Source organism: Lepidochelys kempii, chromosome 9 (genome assembly GCF_965140265.1).
Source record: "Lepidochelys kempii isolate rLepKem1 chromosome 9, rLepKem1.hap2, whole genome shotgun sequence".
Classification (NCBI taxonomy): Eukaryota; Metazoa; Chordata; order Testudines; family Cheloniidae; genus Lepidochelys; species Lepidochelys kempii.
Genome location: NC_133264.1, coordinates 16,926,608 through 16,953,299, shown reverse-complemented (window position 1 = coordinate 16,953,299; position 26,692 = coordinate 16,926,608). Strand labels below are relative to the sequence as shown.

Below are 26,692 nucleotides of genomic sequence, written 5' to 3'. Positions count from 1 at the left end.
TATAATTGAAGCCATTTCAGGGTGTGTTTATTAGAGAAATGCAAGATGGAGGACCTCACAGAATCTGTACGTGATTGGTAGATTTGTCCCAGGAGCTTTTAGTTTCTTGCCAACATTCCATGTATTTGAGTGAGTAAATTGATCCTTTATTAAACAAAAGCAGATAACACAGCTGTCTGTATGCCTTAATGTTAATCTTAACATTTTCTATATTCAGAAACTGGAGTACTGTATTAACTGAGGAGTAGGCACTGCTTGAGAGTATTCACCTGTTCAGGAGTACAGATAACAAAAAAGCTAATTGTTTTTAAAACTCCTGAAGCAATTTGAATGTTCAGTTTCTCACACATCTCTTATTTGCTAGACTGTTGGAGGACATTTTGTTATATAAGCATTTAAAAAGTTAAGATTTAACATTCTGAATTGTTCAGTTTCAGACTGAAATTGAAATAGTGAATACAGATGATATTCCTGCCTGACACCACTGTGAGGAAAGAATACTAGATATTGCTTGAATTTTCAGTAGCTGACAGATTTTTTTCTTGAATTGCTCTTTTCCATCACCAGTGTTTTGAATGAAGATGTTAATTTTTCTGGTTGTGCAAATATATACTTTTTACATGTGCATTAAGGTCTGATTTGCTTACTACTTCTGAATATTTATTGTATGGGGAACAGAGATTGGATCTGTTATGCATTTTTCTGTTAATATGGAAGAAATTTTTGTTAACCTGTTCCCTAACAAACTTTGACATTTGTGTGGTGTTGCTGTTTACAGTGACTTGTTTTAACAGATCCGTCAGTACCATCCACTACCTTATTAAGAGGTGCATGTGTAATGGGATAGTACACTGGCTCAAAACTCTTCTCTCCACTCAGTTTAGCAATTATTTTGAACACCACACGGCCTTCAGGCAGAAGCTAAAATCTACCATGCTTGCAGTTCCAATCTCCGTTGCTAGCATTGGGAACTGACTGCAATCCTTTGTGTACAACGCTCTAGCCATTTGGTTCTGTGATGTAGCTCAGCACCACCCTAAACACCCAGTATTATCATATAAAATGGTAGACATACATCCTCCTTTCAGCTGAGCAGGAACAGCACAGAACCCTTGCTTTTACTGTAAAATGCAGGGTGGTAAAGCCATTTTGTAGTCGACGCTGAAGCTAAATCTTGTCTTTATTCAGGTGAAACTCCCATTGATTTCAGTGAGTTAAAATCAAGTCAGACTGACATTTGGCCTCTCTCTAGTTTTTAAAAACCTGGAGAACAGAACCTGAGGTAGAAAAAAAGTGTGTAATACATAAGCTGAAGATGGTTAACTAATATTTGAAAATAAGGTCCAGCATTTTTCCAAGAAAAAAACAATTAGGCTCCCCCAGTTTGAAGCCTTTAGGGCAATGTATTATAGCTCTAGTTCCCCAGCTAAAATGAAATGACATCTTAATAATCCTATTGAATATTAAGTTTAATCATTCTAAATTGGAATAATATTAAATACCTATTTAGTAAAGCTGTCACCTGCTGTCTGTGCAGTGACCTATTTGAAATGAGCTTGTGGTGGAAGTCCATTTCCTAGTAGACAGACAGGTGTCTAGATCTCAAAACCCGTAACAACCCTGGGGCAGGAGAGTTCATAGCTTAACTAGGCATGGAACTGGAACTATCCTCCAATCCACTGGCTCCTAAACTTTATTGGTTCACATATCACCTTTAAAAAAGAACTTGTGAAGTGGGTGGAACATCCAGCTCATGTACACATTGAACCCCCGATTACCCTTAACCCTAAATTTGCAGTGATCAACTCACACAGTGACAGGGTAACGTGAGAAAGGGTGCACTATTGTTGGGAGCTGTTCTGTGGAGACGCAAAGCATTTCACTGCCCAGTTCTATTAGATATTTCCACAAATACTAAATTCACTGCACTTATTATAAAAATTATTTTAGGGTTAGATAGGAAATGAGTGGCTACAATTTGATATGCCAGCAACAACTAAAGAAAAAAAGGATCAGTGGACATGTGACATTTTGCATACACACTTCCAAAACAGACACAGGGTCCAAATAGAGATATGGACATAATGAAGGTACTGACCAGCATTCAGTTCTCTTAAGATATGTGGCTACTTTTTAAATCAAAGTATTTCAGAGTAAGTTGCTTCTACTCCCCTTACCAGTTTTGATTTAAACTTCATAATTTATATGCCTGTCTAGTAGGATGACTTTAATGGGAACAATTTTATTTATATTAGTGGAACATTTAAACAGTTACTCTATTAAAATTTCCTTATTGCAATACAATTTTAGTGGTCTCATTGATTTTTCTCCCTATAGCTATATAACAAGTGTAATAGTTATTCTTTTTTGATAAAATGTGATTACCCTTGGTTTAACCAATTTTGAAAAATTATTAAAAATTTTAAAGTTAAGCAGAAAACTATGCAGGTCAACATCTAGAGGAGATGTTATACTGAAACCTGCTCTGGGAACAGGGTAGACTAGAATTTTCAACCTAATTTCTCTATCAACTAGTGTACATTAATTTTTTTCAGATCTTTATCTGGTAATGTATACAAGACTCAAATATTCTTCAACTCATTCTCAAATCTGTACTGTATGCATTAGAGAGTATGGCAGTGGGGAGGAGGTTACTAGTAGCTGTGGAAACTGAGCAAATGTATAGTTACTAGAAATTTAGTAGAATTTTAATACATATTAGACAAATGGGACCGTGACCACCCTGTGATGTGTATCTCAGATTTTCTCTCAAGTATTTTAAATATTAAAAAGTCTTTGTTATTGCCTCATTTGAGGCCTGATCCAACTTCTAGTGAAGTCCATGGGACTTAGATTAGATCCATAGAGTGTAATGTAGCTTCAAGGAGAGACAAAGGGGAAGGGGAATGACTCAAATGACTGGTAAATTACACTTTAGCCAGGAGCCTTTTTTTTATGTCTGATTAGGGAAAGAGCCTAATGGCAGAGATGCTGTAGGAATACAACGTGCTGACTCCCTGAACCTATGAGTTCATAATCTAGCTGTCTTGACTTGCCTCCTGAGACAGCTAAGTAACTTAATCATGCATTTTACCATATTATGCTAAAATACAGAAACTTATTGCAAATTTAGTTGTATCTCAGCCACTCTGCCTCCACCTTTGATGAAGGACAGTCAGTGAATGCTGCTTTATAATTGGTCAGAGATTAGTTCCAAAGCCCATTTCTCTTGGAGGCAGCATGTTCATTTGCTAGTGTGGCTTTTTTAATAAGTCCTAATTACTTGGTTGACTTGAGTTTCATATCTGATGCCTTTTAATACATCTTAACAGCAACCCCAGAAACACTTGCAGAGATGCTGGAACAATTTTTATAGTATGGTGCTCCATCTCCATTGCTGGCATTGAGAACTGAACTGTAGGCTTTTGTGTTCAACATTTTTTATCCATATGGTACATTACTATTTAAAGCAGTTGTCAAACCTTTTGAATCCAGAACAAAGAGGGGATCAGTTCTATTCAATGTATAGAACTGGGAACTAGAAACCCCTGTATTCTAATCCCAGCTTTGATACTGACTCATTCTATGGCACCAGTCAAACCCATAGGGCCAAGTTCTTCTCTGTCAACCTAATCCAACACCACTGCAAGTTGGAGGAATGACTTGCAACTCCATTCCATAAGTCATTCCTTATGCTCTAATAAATTGGTTAGTCTCTAAGGTGCCACAAGTCCTCCTTTTCTTATTCCAAGTCATATGACTGAAGGAGAATTTGAGTCTTAACCTCTCTGCAACATGAGTAATATAGTAATTTACCTGCCATACAGGGGCATTGGGAAGATGTACGAATCATCCTTTGTAAAATACTTGGAAGTCAAAATTCATTTTATTGCTGTGCACATTTTTATTGCAGAATTGGTATGTATGTGCCTTAGTGCTGAACTCAGTTTATCATTGATTTTGATCATGTGCCTTGAAAAGTTTGTGAGGAGAATGGCATAAAATGGTGCAAGGCTGTATTGTACACTGAGTTAGACTGTAGCTTTCTCATTTACAGACAGAGCAGGACAAAATAACCCCAGCAATGCAAATGAATGCTTGAGTCTGTTTTCAATAGACTTCCTGGTATAATTTCACAGTTGCTTCTTGCTTTGTTTAATAAAAAACATTGGATGATTTTATTCATAATGTAGCAACTGAACAAACCCATGAAAACAAAAAGGTATAGCTCCTGATTGTGTATGCAGTCCATTATTCCATGGGTTGATACAGTGGTCATTAGTGCTGAACTTATGTTTAGTTAGTGGAAAAAAGGGTTTCATAAAACATTTATTCCCCCTGCAAAGAACTTCAGAAAAAGTGTTAGGGTTGGTGATGAGCATCATGCAAATAATTCCAGTATAAGTCTCAAGTAGAGAGGGGTGGGGAAAAGAAAAAAAAGAGTTCTGTGCAATTGTCATGTTTCAGAGCTAGACCAAACCACTTCACAAAAGATAATAAATGTCATTATCCTTATTTCACAAGACGGGGGGAAAGGCACATGGGGCAGATCCTTAGGTATTACTCCATTCAGCATTGCAATGCCTAAATCCTAGGCGACCTGCCACACAGTGGAATTTTGAGCCCCAAGTGCAGCACCCTGGCTCCCCCATACAACACACAGGAAGAGTTAGGCACCTACAGAAGGGATTTTTCACAAGCCAGCCAGCTGAGTGGGGAGCTACTGAAGTTAACCAGGAGTAAATTGTTGAGAAGAGGGGCTTAGGCACTTATGTTGCTGACAGACCAGAGACAGACACCTCCCTCTATTTGGGGTCTTCATCTGTGAACCCTATCTTAAAATAAGGCACCTAAGCAGCTGAATGGACTTAGAGACCAATGCCCTAACAGCTATTTCTCTCTCTCCTGCTCACATTCAATACCTCTCTCACACCTGCCCTGTGTTTCCCTGTGCCCCCAGCTATCTTCTGTGCAGTCCTCTGCTGTCCCTCTACCTATTAGTGGCCTGCCTCCACACACTTGATGCAGTGGCTGGTCGGTAACAGCTGGTAGGCATTCTCTGAGCATGCCTGCAGGGTCAGGCCCCTCTGGTGAGACAGGCATTCCTCCACACCAGTTTGTTTGAAGCTATAAGATCTCCTGGCCTTTGGTTTGTGGTTGTTGATATAGCCAGGTGCTTATGACAGACAGCAGAGAAAGGTGCAGAATCATTTATAATGAACCCAGTTTGCTGAATCCCTTATTATATTTCCAAGATATGTGGTGCAAATCAGCCATGTATAATAAAATATAAAGTACACATAGGACATTTCAGCCTATCTGCTATACATGCAAAATTCTCATGTGACGGTATTAGTAAAGATTAGAAGACAATTCTCATTTGGATCAACAGACAACCCTGCCTTATACCAGTGAAGCACTGATTCTTTTTTGAGTGCTTGTTCTCGTGGATTCTAATCAGCTGTGTGTGTGTGCCGCATGCAGTTGTCAGAAACTTTTCCCCTTAGCCCCTCCCATCAGGTTGGCTAGGGAGCCCCCTGGAGTGGCGCCTTCATGGCGTTCAATATACAACCCTGCCGACCTGACCCCCCTTCAGTTCCTTCTTACTGTCCATGATGGCCGTTGGAACGGTGCTCAGCAAGTTCTCCCTTCGCTTCTCTTGTTAGATCCAGTTGGTGTTTAGTTTTATCAGTAGGTGTGGAACGGGGTACCTCCTCAATCCTTATCCCTTCCCTGGGCTCCGGGGCATGCTGCAAGCCCAAGGCTTTAAGCCGTGCAGCACTTGTAATAAGTCTATGCCAATAAGTGACCACACAACTTTTGCCTAAAGTGTCTGGGGGAGGCATGCCAAACTGAAAGGTGCAGAATTTGTAAAGCTTTTCGGCCAAGAACAAAGAAAGAGAGCGTGACTTCCACCTGAAACAGCTTTTAATGGAGTCTGCTCTTTGCCTGCCGCAGAGTGCCAGGATCCAGCACCAAGCATGTTGGTACAGAGTGCCCCGGCATCCGTATGCGACATGGGGCCAAAGAAGGACTCTAGCAGAAGAGACCCTCGGCTCTGGCTCCACAACCAGGATCAGCGAGCCGGCACCGCTCAACTTCCCTGGTGCTGCACAAGAAGGCCGACCGAAACAGGGGGCTCACTGGCCCCGAAAGCAGCAAGTCATTCAGGGGAGGCACAAGGGCACCCTAGAAAGGACCCAGTGCCAAGACAGCACGAGTCACTGCCATCGACTTTGGTGCCCCAGACGGGACCACCGAGTCTAGCACGCAGCGACTCTCCAGTGGGCCAGTGCTAGGTGACAGAGCCACCCTCCACCCCGGATACTTCTGAAGCCACCAGGGACTTGATAGAGATGATGGTGGCACAGCACCCAGCTTTAAGGGACAAGCCTCTGGTGCCAATGAGGCTGGTACCATCTAGAGGCAAGCCAGCTATGATGGGCACTCCCAGTCCCTGGCTCAGCACCATCCTTGGCACTGCTTGACCTCGCTGTGGCGCTGCTCCCTGGCACCAAGCCTGGCAACAGACTCACCAGCATCGGTGATGTGACGCCCCACCTCTCCAACACCGCGGTCAGACTGACATCGATCCCCCATGCCAGGAGATGATCGGCACCGACCTACGGCACCTGGTCTTCGTCCGCCTTCGCTGGCACTGGACACGCATTACCCGTCTCCGTCACTGGATTCCAGGCACCAGGCCCAAGCCCTTAAGCTCAGGTTGTGGCCGAGACATCTCCACCACAGGACCAGTCCCAGGTATCTACTGTAGTGGCCACAACAGTCTGTACTGACCAAGAGGAGGTCAGAGACTTAGAGGGACAGGAGGACCCAATACCTCCACTAGCCACCTCGTCTTCTTCCCCAGAGAAAGCTGTAGCGGGGCATCCTTCGGGGCCACCTCCAATAGATCACAGGGCGCACCAAGACCTCCTCAGGCGAATCGCCCGCAACATGGGGTTGCAAGCGGAGGAGATTGTCGAGACCAAGAACCCCATTCTCGCCCCCAAAGGTCCATCACGCGTGGCTCTGCCTCTAATCAAGACAGTGCAGAACAATATAAAAACTCTGTGGCAGACCCCAGCCTTGATCCCGCTGACTGCTAGAGGCGTTGAGTGTAAATACTTCGTCCCTTCCAAGGGATATGAGTATTTGCTCTCGCACCCACAGCCATGCTTGTGCGTTGTGCTGGCTGTCAACAGGAAGGAGCATCAAGGACCGCAAGGGCCAGCACCCAAGTCCAAGGAGGCAAAAAGGATGGACCTCTTCGGCAGAAAGGTCCATGCCACGGGCAGGCTACAACTGAGGATAGCCAATCAGCAGGCTATCCTCAATAGGTACAACTTCAATTCATGGACCGCCATGTTGAAGTTCAAAGACATGATCCCGGCAGACTCCAGAATGGAATTCTCCACTATAGTTGAGGAAGGGAAAGTGGCTGCACGGATCAATCTGCAGGCGTCCCTGGACTTGGCAGATTCGGCCGCCCATACCCTCTCCTCAGGAATAGCCATGCGACAAACACCCTGGTTCCATGCATCTAGGCTACCCCCGGAAGTGCAGCAAACTCTGCAGGACCTTCCCTTTGAGGGCGCAGGGCTTTTTTTGGAGCAGACTGACTCCAAACTGCACAGCTTGAAAGATTCCAGGGCGACCATTAAGTCATTGGGGATGTACACCCCTGCAACCCAATGCAAACACTTTAAGCAACAGCAACACCATATCATCCTTAGCCGAGGCAGGATTTTTATAGGCAAAGGGGCAGAAATCACAGGCGCAAGCCTTCAAACCCGCCTTCAGGGCAGGATCAAGGCCCAACCACGCCATCGTTGGGCTCCAAACAAAGTTTTTGAAGGGAAGCCCGAGGACGGCGTGCTCGCCAATATCCTGCCCCGTGCTTCCTGAATCATCTGTCCCACTTCTACCGTGCTTGGTCGCAAATAACATTGGACCACCGGGTGCTTCACAAGATAGAAGTGGAATATTCTCTCCAGTTCGCTCCTTCCCTCACTCCCTCCCACCCCCCTTCCCCATCCCTCTTCAGGGACCCTTCTCATGATCAACTCCTTGTTCAGGGGGTTTAATCGCTCCTTGCCATAGGGGTAGTGGAGGAGGTTCCTCAAGAGCAAGGGATTCTACTCCAGATACTTCCTTATCCCCAAGGCGAAGGGAGGTCTCAGACCCATTTTAGACCTAAAAGGACTCAACAAGTTCATGTGAAGTTAAAGTTCCACATGGTCTCACTGAGCACAATCATACCTTCCCTGGATCCGGGAGACTGGTATGCCACCCTTGACATGAAAGATGCATACTTTCATGTAGCCATTTGTCTGGGCCACAGACATTTCCTGAGGTTTCTGGTCGGCCACAAACACTACCACTTCATGGTGCTCCCATTTGATCTATTGACAGCCCCCCGAGTGTTCACCAAGTGCATGTTGATGGTTGTGGCCTTTCTCTGAAAGAGGGTATAGGTGTATCCCTACCTCAACGACTGGCTGCCGCAGGGGTGCTCCAGGGAGCAGGTGGAGTCCCAAGTCCGGTAAGTCAGAGACACCTTTGAGACTTGGACTCCTCCTAAAGGTCCACGCTTTCACCAATCCAAAGAATAGAATTAATCGGTACAGGCCAGAGCAATTCTGCCGGAGTCCAGATTTCTAGCAATGACAGGTGGTATACCACCACAACTGAAAGAGGATGCTGGAGTCTCCTCGGTCACATGGCATGCCAGACTGATGCTCAGGGTGCTCCAGGCATGGCTCGCCTCAACTTATTGCCCAGGTTGAGACAGCTTGGACCCAGGAGTGACAGTACCGGAGCGAGCTCTAGAATCCCTTCGCTGGTGGCTAGACCCTCGTGTGGTCCGTGAAGGAGTCCCATTCAGCACCCCTCAACCCTCCATGACCCTAGTAACAGACATGTCAGCTCTGGGTTGCGAGGCCCACCTAGAAGACCTACAGATGCAGGGTCGGTGGTCGCAGGTCGAGCTCTCACTCCACATCAATATCAAGGAGCTCAGAGCTGTGTGTCTAGCCTGCCAGACCTTCCGAGCCAGAATGCAGGGTCAGTGCATGGCGGTGATGACCGACAATACCACGGCCATGTTTTACATAAACAAGCAGGGTAGAGCCTGCTCCTTCCCTCTCTGTCGGGAAGCTCTCAGCTGTGGGATTTTTGTACAGCCCACTCCATTTACCTGGAGGCATCCTATCTCCCTGGAGTACGGAACAAGCCTGCAGACCACCTCAGCAGGTCGTTTCGCAACCACGAGTAGTCCATCCATCCGGACATCAAACATTCCGTCTTCCAAAGGTGGGAGTTCCCCCGGGTAGACCTATTTGCCATGAGGAACAACAAGAAGTGTCCAATGTTTTGCTCTTTCCAAAAACACAGTCCAGGCTCTATCTTGGACGCGTTCATGCTACCCTGGGCAGACCGTCGAATGTATGCCTTCCCACTGATACCACTCGTCCACAAGGTGCTGCTCAAGATCCACAGGGACAAAGTGGAGGTAATTCTGCTGGCCCCAGCATGGTCATGCCAATATTGGTACACAATGCTTCTGGAGCAGTCAGTGGATACCCCGATTACACTGCCGCTCTACCCCAATCTGATCGCACAGGACCACGGTCACCTCCTTCACCCGGACCTCCAGTCCCTCCATCTCATGGCTTGGAAGCTTCATGGTTAAACCAACGGAGCTTCAATGCATGGAATTGGTGAGGAAGGTGCTGCTTGGTAGCAGGAGACCTTCCACCAGGGCTACTTACCTAGTGAAGTGGAAAAGGTTCTCATGCTGGTGTGAGCAGCGTCACGTACCTCCACTTCAGGCATCTATACCATTCAATCTGAAGCAATAAGGTTTGGCGGGATCATCCATCAGGGTACACCTTGTGGCCATCTCGGCATTCCACCAAAGAGAGTTGGGGTGCTCGGTATTCACCAGCCCTATGGTGGGCCATTTCCTGAAAGGCATGGAACGGCTATATCCACAGTCCCGACCGCTGGTACTTGCTTGGGATCTCAATCTGGTCTTCTCTGAGCTAATGGGAGGTCCCATTCGAACCACTGGCTACATGCTCCCTTCTTTATCTCTTGTGGAAGGTGGCATTCCTGGTTACCATCACATCAGCCAGGAGGGTGTCTGAGTTAAAAGTGCTAACTTCCGACCCCCACTACACAGTCTTCCATAAGGACAAAGTACAACTCAGGCTGCACCCAGTCTTCCTGCCCAAGGTGGTATCCCAATTTCACATTGGCCAAGACATTTTTCTACTAGTCTTCTATCCCAAGCTGCATGCTAATGCACAGGAACAGAGGCTTCACTCACTAGATGTCCAGAGAGCACTAGCATTCTACACTGAGTGCACAAAGCCTTTCAGGAAGTCGAACTAACTGTTTGTAGCAGTGGCAGACCGGATGAAGGGGCTTCTGATCTCCTTAACACATTTCTTCCTGGGACACGGACTGCATCCGTACCTGCTATGACCTCGACAAGGTCCCAGCCCCGGCTATTACAGCCCACTCAACACTAGCTCAAGCCTCTTCTGCTGCTTTCCTGGCCCAGGTGCCCATCCAGGAGATCTGCAGAGTGGCAAACTGGTCTTCGGTGCACATGCTTACCACCCATTATGCTAGAGAGGACAAAGCTTTCAGCAGAGTGGTTCTCCAATCAGTGATTCCTTAACTCTGACCCCACCTGTGGGGGAAAGCTTGGAAGTCATCTGATTGGAATCAACGTGAACAAGCACTCGAAGAAGAAAAAATGATGACCTTCTTATAACTGTTGTTCTTTGAGATGTGTTGTTCACATCCATTCCAATACCCACCCTCCTTTCCCTCTGTCGGAGTAGCTGGCAATAAGGAACTGAAGCGGGGTTGGGTCGGCAGGGTCATATATTGAGCCCCATGAAGGTGCCACTCCAGGGGGTTCCCTAGCTGCCCCAATGGGAGCTGTTAAGGGAAAAAGTTTCTGAGGACCATGCATGTGGCACACACACACCTGCTTGGAATCGATGTGAACACCACATCTAGAAGAACAACAGTTACAAGAAGGTGAGTAATCATTTTTTCTGCTTGCAGTGGGTATAATGCACTAGATCTCAAACCAGTCTCTCAGTTCATATATAGCACCCATCACCAGACTGAGCAACTTCAGAAACAAACAAGGAGAGAAAAGTTATTGGTAAACAAGTTATTTGAGTTAATGCTCCAGCTGCTGAACAAACAGCATTATAAATAACTGCACCTCTCACTTAGGACTTGTCCGCCTGCTAGCTCCATCTGTGTTTACCAGTATGATTCTCATCGCAGGAGAGGCAGAGACTTACAGTATGTACCTCTGCCTATCCATCTACCAAAGCTGTTACAACCAGATAAAGACAAGCAGAGAAAACTGCAGTGTCATAATATATAGAAGCAGTGTTTACACTACAGATGGGGAAACATGCTGCAGTTATAAATGTTAAGGAAACTTGCTAGTTCAGTAAATGAAATACTGATCATGATTCAAGGCTGGATTTAATATCATTTGTGACCTGTGTGAAAGATGAGCTGCAACATGCAGCAGAAGAATACACCGACGTACAGTAGGGTTTACTGGTCTTCAACTGAGTATCTGGAAACAGATTACGACTAAGAGAAGCTTTTTGAATTAAAAGTTGACAAAGGAAATTGTTGAAGTATCTACTTAAGAAAAAACAATCCAGGAACAAATGGGAGGAAATAGGTCTGATCAGGAGCCCTAATTAATAGCAATAAGGAATCCCTTAAGGGACAGATTATAAGAAACAGAAAACACCCCTTTAATGGAACAGTAGTGCAGTATTTTTCTTAGATGTAACAATTTTTTGAATAAACACATGGCTCTTTTTTTCCTCAGTCAAATAAATAGTTTATTAAGTTTCCATTAATCCATTAAAACCTTTATCACCACATACTGTCTCAGCCCAACCACTTTGTTTTGTTTTTTAAACATACTAGTTTCTCATACAATTCTCCTGACAGAAGTTCCTGCTACTCTCAGGTCCTTTCATTTCTCCCATACATGCTTACATTATTAATCCCTTTGGAAGTTTGAAGCTTAGATATGCTTATGATCACCATCTCTTGCTCCCTGACGGTCAGATTATAAAATGTCCAAGTGGGGGGAGAAGACTCTGTGAGCCTATGCAGAGGCCAGTCACAACTGCACTCACTGTTCTTTTCTGGGTGCAAGAACTGTTTTCAACTAGCCTCTTGAGCACAAGACACTCCAAAAAGAGGGGATTGGAGAAGATGAGGCAGCTATGAGAAGAAAACAGCTTGCACCTTTCTAAAGCATGGCACTGCAGCTGGGCTCTTTAGGAAGTTTAAGGAGATGTAGGGTCATACTGCATGGAACTATTCATTACCTCCAATATACCCCAGTGCCTAATGAGAATAACCTGGCCTGAACCAGCCAGAGCTAGGGATGATGCAGATGCAGCACACAAACCTCTGATCATGGAAGCAGGGAGTCCATTCTGCTTTTCTGTGCTAGTCCTTCCAAGCAATTTCAGAACAGTCTCAATGAGCTGCAAATGGAATCTCATCAGACCATCTTTTACTGGAAAGTTGGAGTCTGCAATATAGAGCCTTGTTGGTGGAAGGGTTAAAGGATTGAAGACATGGAGGAGGAGGGTCACTGTTCCAGAGGAGGGGGCTCACTGGATAGACTTAAGTCTGTTTCTTTTCTGGGTGTTTTTCTTCCACTGGGGCTACCTGCTGGTTTGTTATTGTAGGCTTGTTGGCCCTGAAGTGTTTGTTTAGTGCGTGGGGAAGAAGGAAGCAAACAAACTCAAAGGACTGCATGAATAATGCAGAGAAAACCTTTACTGCTTCCAAGACGGAAGGTAGAGTTCCCTGTCCATTCCCCAGCATAATCTCTAGTTCATTCCTGGGAGAGGAAGAAAAAGGAAGGAATCAGCAGTGGTGGGGAAGTAAAGTCTGTTTCTACACACTGGTCAACAGGAAGCTGATCAACCAGCAAACCACAGCTTCTCTTGCAACAGCCTTTTGTGCTCTCTGCACTCATTGCAGGACAATGACGGTTTTTAAACCGCACAAATTTGAGGAAGCTGTGACATGAAACACACTAGGACCAGATTCACTGCAGAACCCAGGCTGCGAGCTCCCAGTAGCATGCTGTGCATGCTAACTCCAACCCTGGCTCTGTCAGGGCCCTGCCTTGAGCCAGTGCAACAGTACCTGGATGATGCACTGATTCAGCCCATCCCCCACTCTGCAGCTAGAAGGGTATCTGCTATGAAGCTCCAGCCAACATTTAAAGCTGCTCTCCCCTAGCACCACTTCCTGCATGCCAGAGCCCCGGGTGACTTCCCTCACCTGCCCACCTACGCTATCCCTAAGCAAATATAACAGCCACCACCCTAAAATGTTTCCACAGTTGCAAGCAGGTGTAAATGCCAACATCCTAAATCTGGAGGCTCAATCCAGCCCATTATTTACAAAACTTACTGATAGATTCTTAACAAAAAGCTTGTGGGCTTTGTTACATAGTTAAAATCAACATGGTGCTAAAGAAGAGATAGTGAAGAAGGGGCCAATCCTGTGCGGCACTTAGGGCTCTCAGCTCTCACTGCAATCAAAAGAGGCTGGCAGAGCTCAGCTCAGGACTTCACAGGGTAGGGCCCAAAGTGACCTCTCTTCTCAAGTGCAAGGTATTTAATTTTTGAGAAATTTTATTCTACGTGATCTATTTGTTTGTTTTAAGCACTCAGACATGAGACTGCATTTGGAGTGATAGCAATTACCATATTAATTCAGAGGAGATTAAACAACAAGCAATAAATGAACTTTCAAGCACCTACCACACTGACTGTTGGGGAAAGGGATGGATAGGGAGCCATGGGAAGCAAAGTGGAAGCAGCCTTGAGGCTGCTGTAACCCATGCTTGGGTTATAGCACTTCCAAACAGCTCCAGAATACATGGAATGAAAAAGTGGCTTAAAGCCATCTTCCCCACGCCCCCAGCCACCAATCCATTCGTACACTCAGCACAGAGAAAAAACTGGGACCCAAGTCTCTTATGTAAGTTTTATAGCACTCAGATACCATGAGCTATGGTGATGCACACCTTCTAAATACCTATACAGGTCTCATGGATATTTCTAAGGCACCTGACCTTCATAGGCGCTGACTCCATGGGCTGGAGCACTCACAGGGAAAAATTGCTTGCACCCACTGGCAGCTCTCTGACCTGCTCCCCCACCCCAGCTCACTTCGGCTTCCGCTCCGCCTCCTCCCCTGAGTGCGCCACCACGTCCTGTTTCTCCCCCTTCCCTCCCAGTGCTTGCACCTCGAAACAGCTGTTTCACGCAGCAAGCACTGGGAGGGAGGGAGGGAGGGGGGAGGAGGAGGAACGTGGTGTGCTTGGGGAAGAGGTGGGGCTGGGGTGCAGATTTAGGGAGGGGTCCAATAGGGGCAGTGAGGGGGCGGAGTCAGGGTGGGGCCGGGGCGGCACGAGCACCCACTGGTGCCAGCGAAAGTTGGTGCCTGTGTCTGTCTCTGCAGTACATAAGTGCCAGCTATATATAGTTAGTGCCCACTCAGAAAATCCTCATTTGATTCCCAACTCTGTCAGTCTTCTAGTCCAGGAGCTGTGTCCCTATACCCCTGTGATGCTCTCTACCTCGGGGGAACACCCTGCACCCCCATGTTCATCTTTATAAAATGATTATGTGGTATCCAATGCAAAGTTTGTCATGTTGGGTGTCTTTGGAAGGCTCATAATGCACTGAGCATGGTTGTTATAGTGATGTTATAGTAATTATTACATTAATGTCATAGTAAGGTTATAATTTCGTGTATATAGTTATGAGGCTGAAAATGTATCCTCGTGGCTTAAAGCAAGCCCAGGCAAAAACTTTCCAAGAGCAGAGAGGCCGTTCACACCTCGGCAGGGCATGTATGGGACAAACCCAGCCCAGCCTCACAGGAACAATGGACTCTGGCTCAGGTAGCAACAAAAGATTCTGTTAGACCTTCGAGGGAGTCACCCCCTTCCTTTGGGCAGTTTGGGAGTGCAGTGAGGTAATGCTCACCTGACTTTAAAGGGGGGGGCAAAGCCAAGAGGAAAGAAAGGACATGATAAAAGGGAGAGACATTTTGCCATGCTCTCTCTCTTCCACCTGTGTCTGCAGACACCACCACCACCAAGCGACTGAACCACTGATCAAAGGGGGGAGCCTGGCTGAAGAGCCAGCCCATGGTGAGAGGCATCTAAGTTTGTAAGGGCACTGAAAGTATTAAGATCAGCTTAGAATGCATTTTGCTTTTATTTCATTTGACCAAATCTGACTTATTGTGCTTTGACTTATAATCACTTAAAAGTCATCTTTGTAGTTAATAAATCTGTTTGTTTATTCTACCGAAAGCAGTGTGTTTGGTTTGAAGTGTGCCAGAGACTCCCCTTGGGATAACAAGCCTGGTACATATCAATTTCTTTATTAAAGTGTCAAACTTATATAAGCTTGCAGCGTCCAGTGGGCATAACTGGACACTGCAAAATGGAGTTTCCTAGGGTTGTCTCTGGGACCGGGGATACTGGCTAGTGTAATTCAATTGCAAATAGCTGGGAGCAGCTTACATGCCAGAGGCTGTGTGTGAACAGCCCTGGAGTGGGGGTTCTGACAGCAGAACAGGGTAAGGCTGGCTCCCAGAGTCAAGGATTGGAGTGACCTAGCAGATCACTGGTCCAGATAACACCAGGGGAATGTCACAGTCCCCAATATTATATTATCTTCCTTTACACAAATGACTGCAGCCTCTCCTAGCATGTAGGGCCCTACTTCATTCTTATGATGAGGCACCTATGAGCTAGATAGAGAGAGCCCAGCACTTCTGTGTGGTTCCACAGAAATGCTGCCTACCAGAGCTCAGAGCCAGGGTATCAAGCTAGAAGCATTAAACTGTCAGAACAAGCTTTGGCTGTGATTTCCCTGAAGATATCACACTTCTGCAAGCTGCCTGTGTAAGACATAGCCTTGAAAAAATTAACCCTTTGAGATGTCACCTATGCCACATCAGACAGATCAAGAGACCCAGGAGAAAGAGGAGAGAGGAAAACAAAATGTCCAATAGAATATTTGGGATTTTCACTTATACAGACAGGGACATTGAAAGGTCTGAATCTTCTCTTGATTCTGCACTGAGAAGAAGCAGGTTTTAAAATAGGCTCCTATAAGTAGGGGAAATGTCTTGGTAGCTTCCCTGTTTAGGGAGATAGAGCCATTCACCTCCACTATTTCAGGAGACCTGTAAAAAATCCACATCCAATTTGTATAACATTGTTCCTGAGACATAACACTCAAAAGCTTTAAAGAGAACCCCAGAACCCTTATGAGATCAACAGAGGCTTCTATGGAAGCACATGGCCTACGTGGCGATAACCAGTTCTCACAATGACCTGAGTCTACCCAGTTCAACTCACAATGCATGCATGAATGAGCAGAGAGGATAACCTCTTGGAAAAGTTATCCATTCAGATTTAAAAGGGAGATGGGTCAGTAAGTGATCCTCAAGATTTCTGTCAATACAGGATCAATGCCTGACTGGAGGAGATGAGTAATGAGCCACTATCCAGAGACAAAACTACATTTAATTTTTGTATTTTTCTGGGTCAAAGCCATCTTTCTTAGGTACATTCCTTGATTTCAGTCCTTCAATGACCTGAGCTCTCACCCCACAGCTCAATTAGATGCAAGGGACCCCCCTAAAGAAAAATCCAAAAGAGCCACCCAATCAAAGAAAGAAAATCATTTTTGTTTTATGTATAAATAAATGCTTAAAAATAAATCAAACATAAGAAACTAGTGGTTCTCACCTACACTGCATTTTATTTCCCTAGGATGGGGCAACATCCCACGGTCTGTCCATTTTGAGAGCACAGTTGATCAAATGGGGATAGTAGATCAAGATAGTGAGTCATAGACAATGATAGTAAGACAGAGTGCAATATGAACTTGGTTCTCTTCCTTCACACACCAGTCCACACACATGCACACACCAGTCCAGCCAAGTCACTTGGAAGGAGGCATCTTCACTTGAGATTCTTTTTAAGGCAGGTTTTAAGTGCTTCCTTACTGAGAGGGAGGATTTTGCAACACATTCCAATGAGACAACTAAAATCTCACTCATTCCAGTTGTCACAGTTCAACACAGTGGCACATGGGTCATATTACATAAGAACCTAGTAAGTTATGATAAGATGGAAAATACATGTGGCATATCCATTGATCAGTTACGCTGGAAGGTGCCTTTCCCCTAACTCATTCCTCAGTGTACTGCTCTGTTACGTTTTGAGATTGGTAATAGGAAGCAACAGGAAATGTCACAATGTAAATAAGTCAATGTTTCAGGTGACAACAAGAAAAGCCACACCACTTCATGAAAAGAAAATGTCACCTCACAAACTTCTTATGTAATTTGGTATGTTTTGTGAATTCAAGAATACAGAGAAAAAGAAACCGCGGTGAAGAGGTTTATTTACCTATCAGGGGATTTCAGCAATTTATTTATGTAAGCAGAGTCAGAATGAGCTCTACCCTGACATCTGGTGGTGAGCTGTGGAAAAGGACTTCAGGGGCTGATCTTGTTTGCATGGGCACACCCACCCTGCTTAACATGATGGTCTGCCTGCCCAAATGGTCACTTTGGCTGCTGTGGGATCCCCAGTCTCTTTGTTATTGGGGCAAGAGTAATAAAGGTTGCTATCCTGGTTATGTGAATCAAGGACAGCAGAACTGTACTTGGCATTTTATGACAGAGGGACTCGCCCTCAACTAAGCAGCACTCGCTAGGCAAGGACATGGGTTCCAAAACCCAGTGAATTGAAAGAGGTTGGGGACAGGTATTTATACCTGGTGGTAGGGGTGCTAAACACCAATTTCACCCTCTCCTTGCCCCACCGTGTAATATCAGAGCTAATTTTGATACTATTAGAAGTCTGGTTACAGGCTGCTGAACTGAATTCACTTGGGGAAAATGGTGTAGAAGCACTGAGGCTTCCCCTATTATGAGCCGAAATCACTAAAGAGCTAAAATTACTAAGAGTTGAAATCACTGAGTGCTGTTATATGGGGGGCCTGAAGACCAGTCGGTGAGTGGCTAGCAGGACATGGAGCGGAGCAGATAGCACGGAGACTGGTGGCAAGCATAGTGGATAGCACAGCGGCTGGCAGAGAGGAGCGGCAAGCAGGATGGCTGGCGGAGAGGCTCAGCTGGCGGTGAAGACTGCAGCAGAACCCATGGAGAGGCGTGGCACTCAGCCGTTGACCTGAGCAGCAGAGCATGGAAGATGCACCCCCATACCTCCCGCCACTTCCACCCAGGCTGGGAAATGAACTCCGCAGATGAACTCCTGAACTCTGGGGGCTGCACTGACCAAGGTCAGAAACTGTGGGTGGGGTGACTGTTGGGTTGACGGACTTAAGACTCTAGGGGAAAGGGACATTGCCAAACTTACTTGGGGGTGGGTCTTTTGCTCATGGTTTGTGTTTTGAATCCTGTTTGTGATGTTTCCCCAACATAATGCCACATTGTTTCCTTCCTTTATTAAAAGGATTTTTGCTACACTCAGACTCTGTGCTTGCGAGAGGGGAAGTATTGCCTCTTAGAGGGGGGTGGTATGTAATTGTCCCAGGTCACTGGGTGGGATCTCAAGTCGGTTTTGCATTGTGTTATTGAAATGGAACCCCTTGATACTGAACCCAGCCCTCGTTGCTGCCAATTCTGATGGGCAGAAGGGCTACATTTACTTTCAGAGCTCTGATCTCTGATGTCATCCAGGTTTGTGCGTGCAGCCAGTTACAAACCAGAGCAAGTCATATATCCTGAAGTTAGCAGCTAGAAAGTATCTAATTGCAATTAAACCTGAAGCACAATATTAAACTCTATATCAGGGCCCTATCCTGCAAACTCTTACTTGTGGACAAAATGTTTACTACCTCATAGTGTACAGCAATACCCAGTAGTAAGTGTGCTTGTTGCATGGGTACTTTTTGTAAGAGTCTCATGGAAATGGTGATCAGACACATGACTCTCACTAGGCTAGCTTGTGGCATCTTTCCAAACTACAAGAGTGATCATCTTTTTAAAATAAAGAATTATTGAATTTCTCGTTTTTCACAAGTTTATTTAACCACTGAAATGGAATGAAACAGGAAACAATAAAATTGAGCACTAATTCTTCTGAATTTACCTCCTGTAAGTGCCAGAACGTCACTTGCCATTGGTAGGTGCTCTACGGGCATTAAAAACTTTCCACACAGAGTAAAACATGGACTCTCAGTTTAAAGTAATAAAGTCTCCATGAGACAGCAGAGTGTTTCTCCATTCTAATAGGCTACACCAACACTGAGTAGGGTTGCCAGGTGTCCGGTTTTTGATCGGAGTGCCCAGTTGAAAAGGGACCTTGGTAGGACCCCTGCCCCAAGCGCTGGCTCCACAGCTCCCATTGGCCGGGAATGGGAACCACGGCCAATGGGAGCTGCAGGGGCAGCACCTGCGGACAGCGCACCACGCAGAGCTGCCTAGCCACACCTCTGTGTAGGAGATGGAGTAGGGACATGCCGCTGCTTCTGGGAGCTGCTCGCACCCCTGACCCCTTTCTGTGCCCCAACCCCCTGTTCCAGCCCTGATCCCCCTCCAGCCCTCTGAACCCCTTGGTCCCAGCCCGGAGCACCCTCCTGCACCCCATCCCAGAGCCCGCATCCCCAGCCAGAGCCCTCACCCCAGCCCAACCTCCAAACCCCTCAGTCCCAACCCAGAGCACCTTCCTACACCCCAAGCCCCTAGTGGTTAGGGTATCCTGGGGTCAAGTCCCCCTGCTCCAATCAGTCTCATTATTTCTCAGCAATGATACAGCTTCAACAGGAGAGACTGAAGGACTGCCATATCAGACTCTCTTAGTTCAGTGGTTAGAGCACTCGCCTGAGAGCTGGGATTTGAACTGGGGACTCCCTTCTCCTGCTATTGCAAGGAGGGGGAAACTGAACCTGGGTCTCCCACATCCTAGGTGAGTGCTCTAACCACTGGGCTAGAAGTTATAAGAGGACTGCCATCTCCTCCTCCTCTTCCTTTAGCTGACTTCTGAATGGGGCCCAATATGGTAGGCATACTCAGAGGGTACCTACCTGATGGGGCCCCAGGGGCAAGACTGGCAGTCGAATGCCTATCTTCTCCTGGTTCATGAATTGCCCTGGGGCTTAGGTGGGGGATAGGCATCCAGACACCTAGAGCAAAGCAGCCGTGCATAAGCCCAGAGGCAAAAACGTAGGCGCCTATGGAATTTTCACTTTGAAAAACTTAGGCAACAAGTGAACTTCAGTGTCTACAGCATTCAGCGGGAGTTTTGTGAGTTGCCGTGTGGGACTTAGGCCCCTAAATCCCATTTTTAGATGCTGAAGTATTTTTGTGGCTCCCACCCTGAGTTCTTAGAAATGTAATCCATCAGTATAGAAAAAGAAAAATACATAACAGTGTCATAGCTACATTCAACAGAGGCAACTGTCCCTGGAATTCACCATAAAGGACTGAGAGGGTATGTACATAGTATAGAAACAGCACATCCAAAAATCCATACAGCCTCAGGTGCTTGGACACTGAGTGAAGTCACTTAAGTACAGTAGTTAGGTGTAGCCTATAGACCTAGCTTAAAGGTAATTTATGTATCAGTAATGCAAGAAACCTACAGACCTACATCCTGCTAGCTTGAGCAGTTATCATAAAGCTTTGAGGCCTATGAGCCTTAGCATGAGTGAGTTACCAAACAGTGACCCTGAGTTCTTGGGGAACCCGGGCTATTACACTTAGGGGATTTTTTGTATAAAATGGAACCAGGTAAGCAAAGGAATATGAACTGATATAAGCTTTTTGATGTTTTAAGATAGGAACATCTGCAGATATCTGATCACAAGAGTGCCATGGCAACTAATGGATGCATATTCTAATAAGCTTGAGGTACAACACCTAGTAACCTATGGAAGAAGGGCACTCCAACATTAGCACAGTGAGGAAAAAACAAACAAGGAAAGGTGGAGAACCCCGCCACTGAATGTGCAGTAGGCATCCTGGTGTCAGCGTAACACATTATAAAAATTGTATTCCAGCCCAGGTGCTTTGGGAGGGAGAGATGTAGCCCTTGGGAGGTGCCAGGATGATGACCACGGTTATGGCAATGAGGAAGGTGATGGTGATGAGAGAGATAATGTCTAACATTTCAGGTTGTTCTGCAAGGGATGGTGGAGTATACGGATGTTCAAATGTACATTCTGTATTATCTCTATCTATCTTGCTGGTTAGAATGTTGGTGACTTAGCTAACCCTGTTAATACAACTATTACAGATACAGAAGGGTTTTTCTAAGTGTGAATGTTGCAACCGTACACATCGGGGTTCCCAAATGAACATTTATTAATAATTTAATAATACTGGCCCTGATCTTGGGACAAAAACCTATCAAACCTCAGAGTGTTAACTGGAAAATCTTAAAATATCAATGTAATTAATGCACAATCCATATATCAGGCAACAAATGTAAAATAACAGATTCAGTGCTGATTGCCAATAGGAAACAATGTGTAAAGTTAACCCCTCCTCCTGTACCACTCTCTACTCTGCCTCCAACCTGTTCCATCCCCAAATAGGAATCCCTATTCTAGTGAAAGGCCCTCTCAGAGGATCAGGGACAAAGGTATGATGTTACAAAGGGAGCCAACTCCCTTATCTACACACTCCTGCTGGTTTTCTTCCTCTTCACAGGCAGAGGGGATAATTTGGCCCATTGTTATTTAAACAGCACAGTAGACAGTGCTATAACACACATAAAAAGACCAGGTCCCAGCCCTATAGCACTTGTACTCTGACAAACATGATGTACCAGACATCTAACAACACACTGTTGTGTATTATTCTAACAACACACTGCTCTCCTGTACTTAAGGAGAATTCAAAGGGCATTTCAAGCATTAACTATTAGCTATGTAGGTTTCAGAGTAACAGCCGTGTTAGTCTGTATTCGCAAAAAGAAAAGGAGTACTTGTGGCACCTTAAAGACTAACCAATTTATTTGAGCATAAGCTTTCGTGAGCTACAGTGAGCATCACTTCATCGGATGCATACTGTGGAAAATACAGAAAATGTTTTTATACACACAAACCATGAAAAAAATGGGTGTTTATCACTATAAAAGGTTTTCTCTTCCCCCACCCTATGTAGCTTCACAACATCACTGTGAGATGAGTAAACATCACTATCCACCTCATGTAGCGGAGGAAATTGAGGAATGGAGTAGACTATTTATGTCCTAGAGACCAACGTATAAGCATCCTATGATGAAATCAGCACACATTAGCATCACAAATGAAGGCCAAGTAGGCAGGCCACCAACAAGAACCAAAACATCGACCACAAGCCCAATAAACCTCCTGCAACCTTCCTAATGACAAAAGTGGAAACTATTCCCAGTTAACGCAAGGACTAGGAAAGGAATGGGATTAATACATTTTTGGGGGGCGGGAGGGATCAGTGGGGAGAGGAAGGAAAAACACACGGGGAATCAAAAGCCAAATAGGGATGAACGTGAAATAGTACATAGGCTTTGCATAGTGCCTTAACATCAACCCTAAACTGAGAAAGCGCTGTTGTAGATTTGCTCCTAAGAACCAAAAGCCAGTCCCACCTAGCTGACTGTAACTTCAGGGCAGAGACATAGAACAAGAGACATTACTCAATTACTGAGAGCCTAGATTATGAAAGGCTGATTATAGCAGTACCCAAAATTGCAAATTAAGTGACTAGAGGCATAAGGAGTACAGCTCCCAGTGAAGTCACTACAGGAGCAAATGTGGTTCACTAGAAAGCAACTCTCTTCCTAGGAGCAGTCAGTGTAGGCAGATTGACATCACCTCACTTTTCTTAATCAAAGGAATAGAACATCAGCATGACAGCTTTCACAACAATGCAAAAATAGACACAGAGCTTAAACTACCTTTCCCATTTGAGTTCAGTGGAAAGATTCCCATTGACTTCAATAGACTTTGGATCAGACACAAACACAAGAGGGCATTGCTTGGACCCAATGACAAGAAATTAACTCTAGCTCACCTTGTATAGGTGTCCAAGGAAGATCTTAAACAGTGGCTTCTTGGGAACCGGAAGGGAGAGAATGCCTTGGGAATGTTGGGCTCCACAGCTGGAGGTTACAGGACCAAGCTGAACTCCAGGAAAGGGCACTTTTCTGTTTACTCTGATTAGATTAATCTAATTAACTTCAAGTGCTGAAGTTCGTGCTGTAAATCAGTGGCAAAACTGGGACTAGAACACAGTCCTGGCTCTCAATTCCATTTCTTATCCTTCTTCATGTCAGCTAAGTGCTCTCACTGCTAGCCCCTATCTCTCCCTTATCCTCCAACTTAGATAGTGATAGCCACTTGCTGGCCCTAGGTTTTGTAAATCTAACAGGATGATCATCCTCAAACAATTAGAAATTGCTAGTGACACCTGATACACTTGATCTCTGAGGGGTATTTCATTCATTTGAATAGTTCATACTTATGAAGGTCATTTATTAATATAAAACTCCTCAGCTACATCTTACATGCTGTAGTAATGCTTAGTTTGTTCTCCAGAAAAGATCAGAAAAGGCTTTTCAGAATAATGTGGAATTCTTGTGTGACATGCTTAGGGTACAATCACTTGAGGTCATTATACAACTAGAAATTCAGCTCATTCAGTTGCTGACAGTACAGCTATGAGGGAGGCTACAGTAGGATAAACTGAGTTATGACTAGAAGAGATTAAGAAAAAGAAGGGGGTCATGGATAACTTGACATGGGGAGATGGAACCTACTTACCTCTGACCAGGTCAGTGTTAAACAAAACTGTAATGCTATTTATAAATAGATTCTGTATTGAATTCTTTACTGTCACTTTAACACAGTGAAATCTGAACCAGTGTCTCCATTTGCAGCTGAGAACAACAGGTGGTCAATCTAAAACTTGCAACTTCCTAATAATGGGCCAAATTCTTCCTTTTCTAGGAAGAAACTATACAGGAGAGGAAACTATACAAGGTCAACTACCTGCATCTATTCCAGAGGTGGGCAAACTACAGCCCATGGGACCGTCCTGCCTGGCCCTTGAGCTCCTGGCTGGGGAGGCTAGCCCCCAGACCCTCCTCTGCTGTCCCCCCTTCCCTCACAGCCTCATCTCTCTGTCCTGCCAGTGCTTTGGGCAACAGGGCTGTGAGCTCCTGCCGGGAAGCGTGGTGCAGCTGCCAGTCCTGCTGCTCTAAGTGGCATAGTAAGGGGGCAGGGAGTGTGGAGGGGGAGGTTGGATAAGGGGCAGAGGGTTCTGGGGGGCAATCAGGAGGCAGGGGGCAGTTGGATGGGGCAGAGGTTCTGGGGGGGCGGTCAGGGGATGGGGAACGGTGGGTGGGGAGTTGGATAGGCGTGGGAGTCCGGGGGGGCCTATCAGTGGGCGGGGGTGTGGATAGGGGTCGGGTCAGTCAGGGGACAGGGAGCAGAGGGGATTGGATAGGGGGTGGGATCCCAGGGGGGCAGCTAGGGGCGGGGGGTCCTGGGAGGGGGCGGTGAGGGGACAAGGAGCAGGGGGGGTTGGATGAGTCAGGGATTCTGAGGGGGGTGAGAAGTCAGAGGGGGAAAGATAGGGGGCGGGAGGCCAGACTGTTTGGGGAGATACAGCCTTCCTCACCCAGCCCTCCATACAGTTTCAGAACCTTGATGTGGCCCTCAGGTGAAAAAGTTTGCCCACCTCTGATCTATTCCCTTCCAGCTCAGCTGTGTGGTGATGATCTCCCGTTGGCATGAGGAAACGGAAAACAGCATTAGGACTTAAGTGAGTCTATTCTCTGCATCGTAAGATAGTTTAAGGTTTCTATTTTGCAGTGTTGATGTGAAGCCTGCCATATTGATGTTTTCTCCTTAGGTTCAGAAAAATGAGGTAATCTCAGTGCAGCTAAACTGGTTGCTCCCAGGAAGAGAGAGCTAAGAGTGATACCTGTAACTAGAAATCATGAGCCACACCTGCCCCTGCTATAAGCAGGCATAGCTTCCATTGATTTCACTGGGAGCTGTGATCCTTATTCCAGAGATGAATTTGGTCTAGTCTCCATAGTGTAGCAGTTTGAAAATTCACTGAGTATGAGATGTTACAAGAATGTTCCTTGTTTGGTGCCTTATATTTTAGAGTGAAGCTCACTTGTCCCTTTTTATAAGGGATGTCCTTCGATGCCTAACATTTAGCATCAAGAACCAAATCAACTAGTATAGATTGGTGTAGCTCCATTGGCTTCTACATATTTTCTGTATTTTAACAACAATCACGCAAAGGATCACATAATGATACAAATGTATGATTTTCTGCAATGGATAAAACATTGTGTGGGGCTGCCTCTTTACAATTAAGCTTTGTCTCATGTCCCTTTTCCAGCTGTTTTTTATTTCCTTGCGGGGTAAGAAGCTACTGTAGCAAAGAGAGGTAATGTAGCCAAGAATGCGTCAAGAATGGACTTATGCTTGCTTTCTAAAAGGGAAGAAGACCCTAATAAAGCTGGAAAATTCAGGAAGTCAGGTTAACTCAGGGCAAGAAACTTTCCATATTTATTCTACTGAGTTATGGGTATTTACATTAGCTGTGAGACCCAGGAAGAGGCAATCTGGGGCCCCTTATTTTAATGTTGGAAATAATTTTTTCCTCCAAAAATGGGGAATGGAGAATATGGCTATGGGAAAATTTTAAATGGGAATTGGATCAGATGGCTTATAAACCAAATTCTGCTTGTTACGTTGGTGTTCAGTACCTGGGTATTGAAGTCGGTGGGAGAACACATTGGGGTAATTATAACTGGCTTCACTGTGGCTGCACAAGGATGAGGGCAGAATTTGGCCCACAGCCTTTTAGAGATTCATGTGATTTTAGGGGAAGTCCCATCAGAAGGGTTTGAAAGGAGCTACAAAGGTTTCCAGTCTGGCTGTTCACCCAGGGAGGGGTCTCTAACAGCTGTTTATCCTACTGTGACAACATATTTGAACTGAAGAGTTAGATAATTGGTGATCTAGGTCAGTGATTCTCAACCAGGGGTCTGGGAACCCCTGGGGGAGCGTGAGCAGGTTTCAAGGGGTCTGCCAAGCAGGGCCAGCATTAGGTTTGCTGGGGCCTGGGGCAGAAAGATAAAGCAGCACCACAAGGGGCTGAAGCCTGGGGCCCCAATTCCTGCCACCTAAGGACGAAGCTGAAGCCTGAGCAACTTAGCTTCGTGGGGCCCCAGGCAGTTGTCCTGCTTGCCACCCCCTAACGCTGGTCCTGGCTTTTATACGCAGAATAACCTAAGGCACAAGTGGAGTTTTATACCATGTTGGGAGGGCCTCAGAAAGAAAAAGGTTGAGAACCCCTGATAGAGGTGACTGTGTCGAGAGTACCCAGGGCTCTCTTTATTTAATGGAATACAAGAAGTGATTGCAAGAGAAACTACCTACTTCAGCTAGATCTACATTCTGGAATGGTGTCAAGTTACTTAGCATCTGTTGAGATCAAGGACAATGCATTGCTGCCCAAGTAGCTTATGTATATAATCACAGACTGATTGTCTAAGTGCAGTGGTATTCCTTGATCAGATATCTGGAAGGAT

The 26,692-nt window shown here is 45.5% G+C and overlaps 1 protein-coding gene across 1 annotated transcript in view; it reads left to right on the top strand.

Moving 5' to 3' along the window:
- The window catches only part of GPR160 (G protein-coupled receptor 160), a 660,951-nt gene that overhangs the window by 612,998 nt on the left and 21,261 nt on the right, over positions 1-26,692 (top strand). The gene's annotated exons all lie outside the window — the stretch shown is intronic.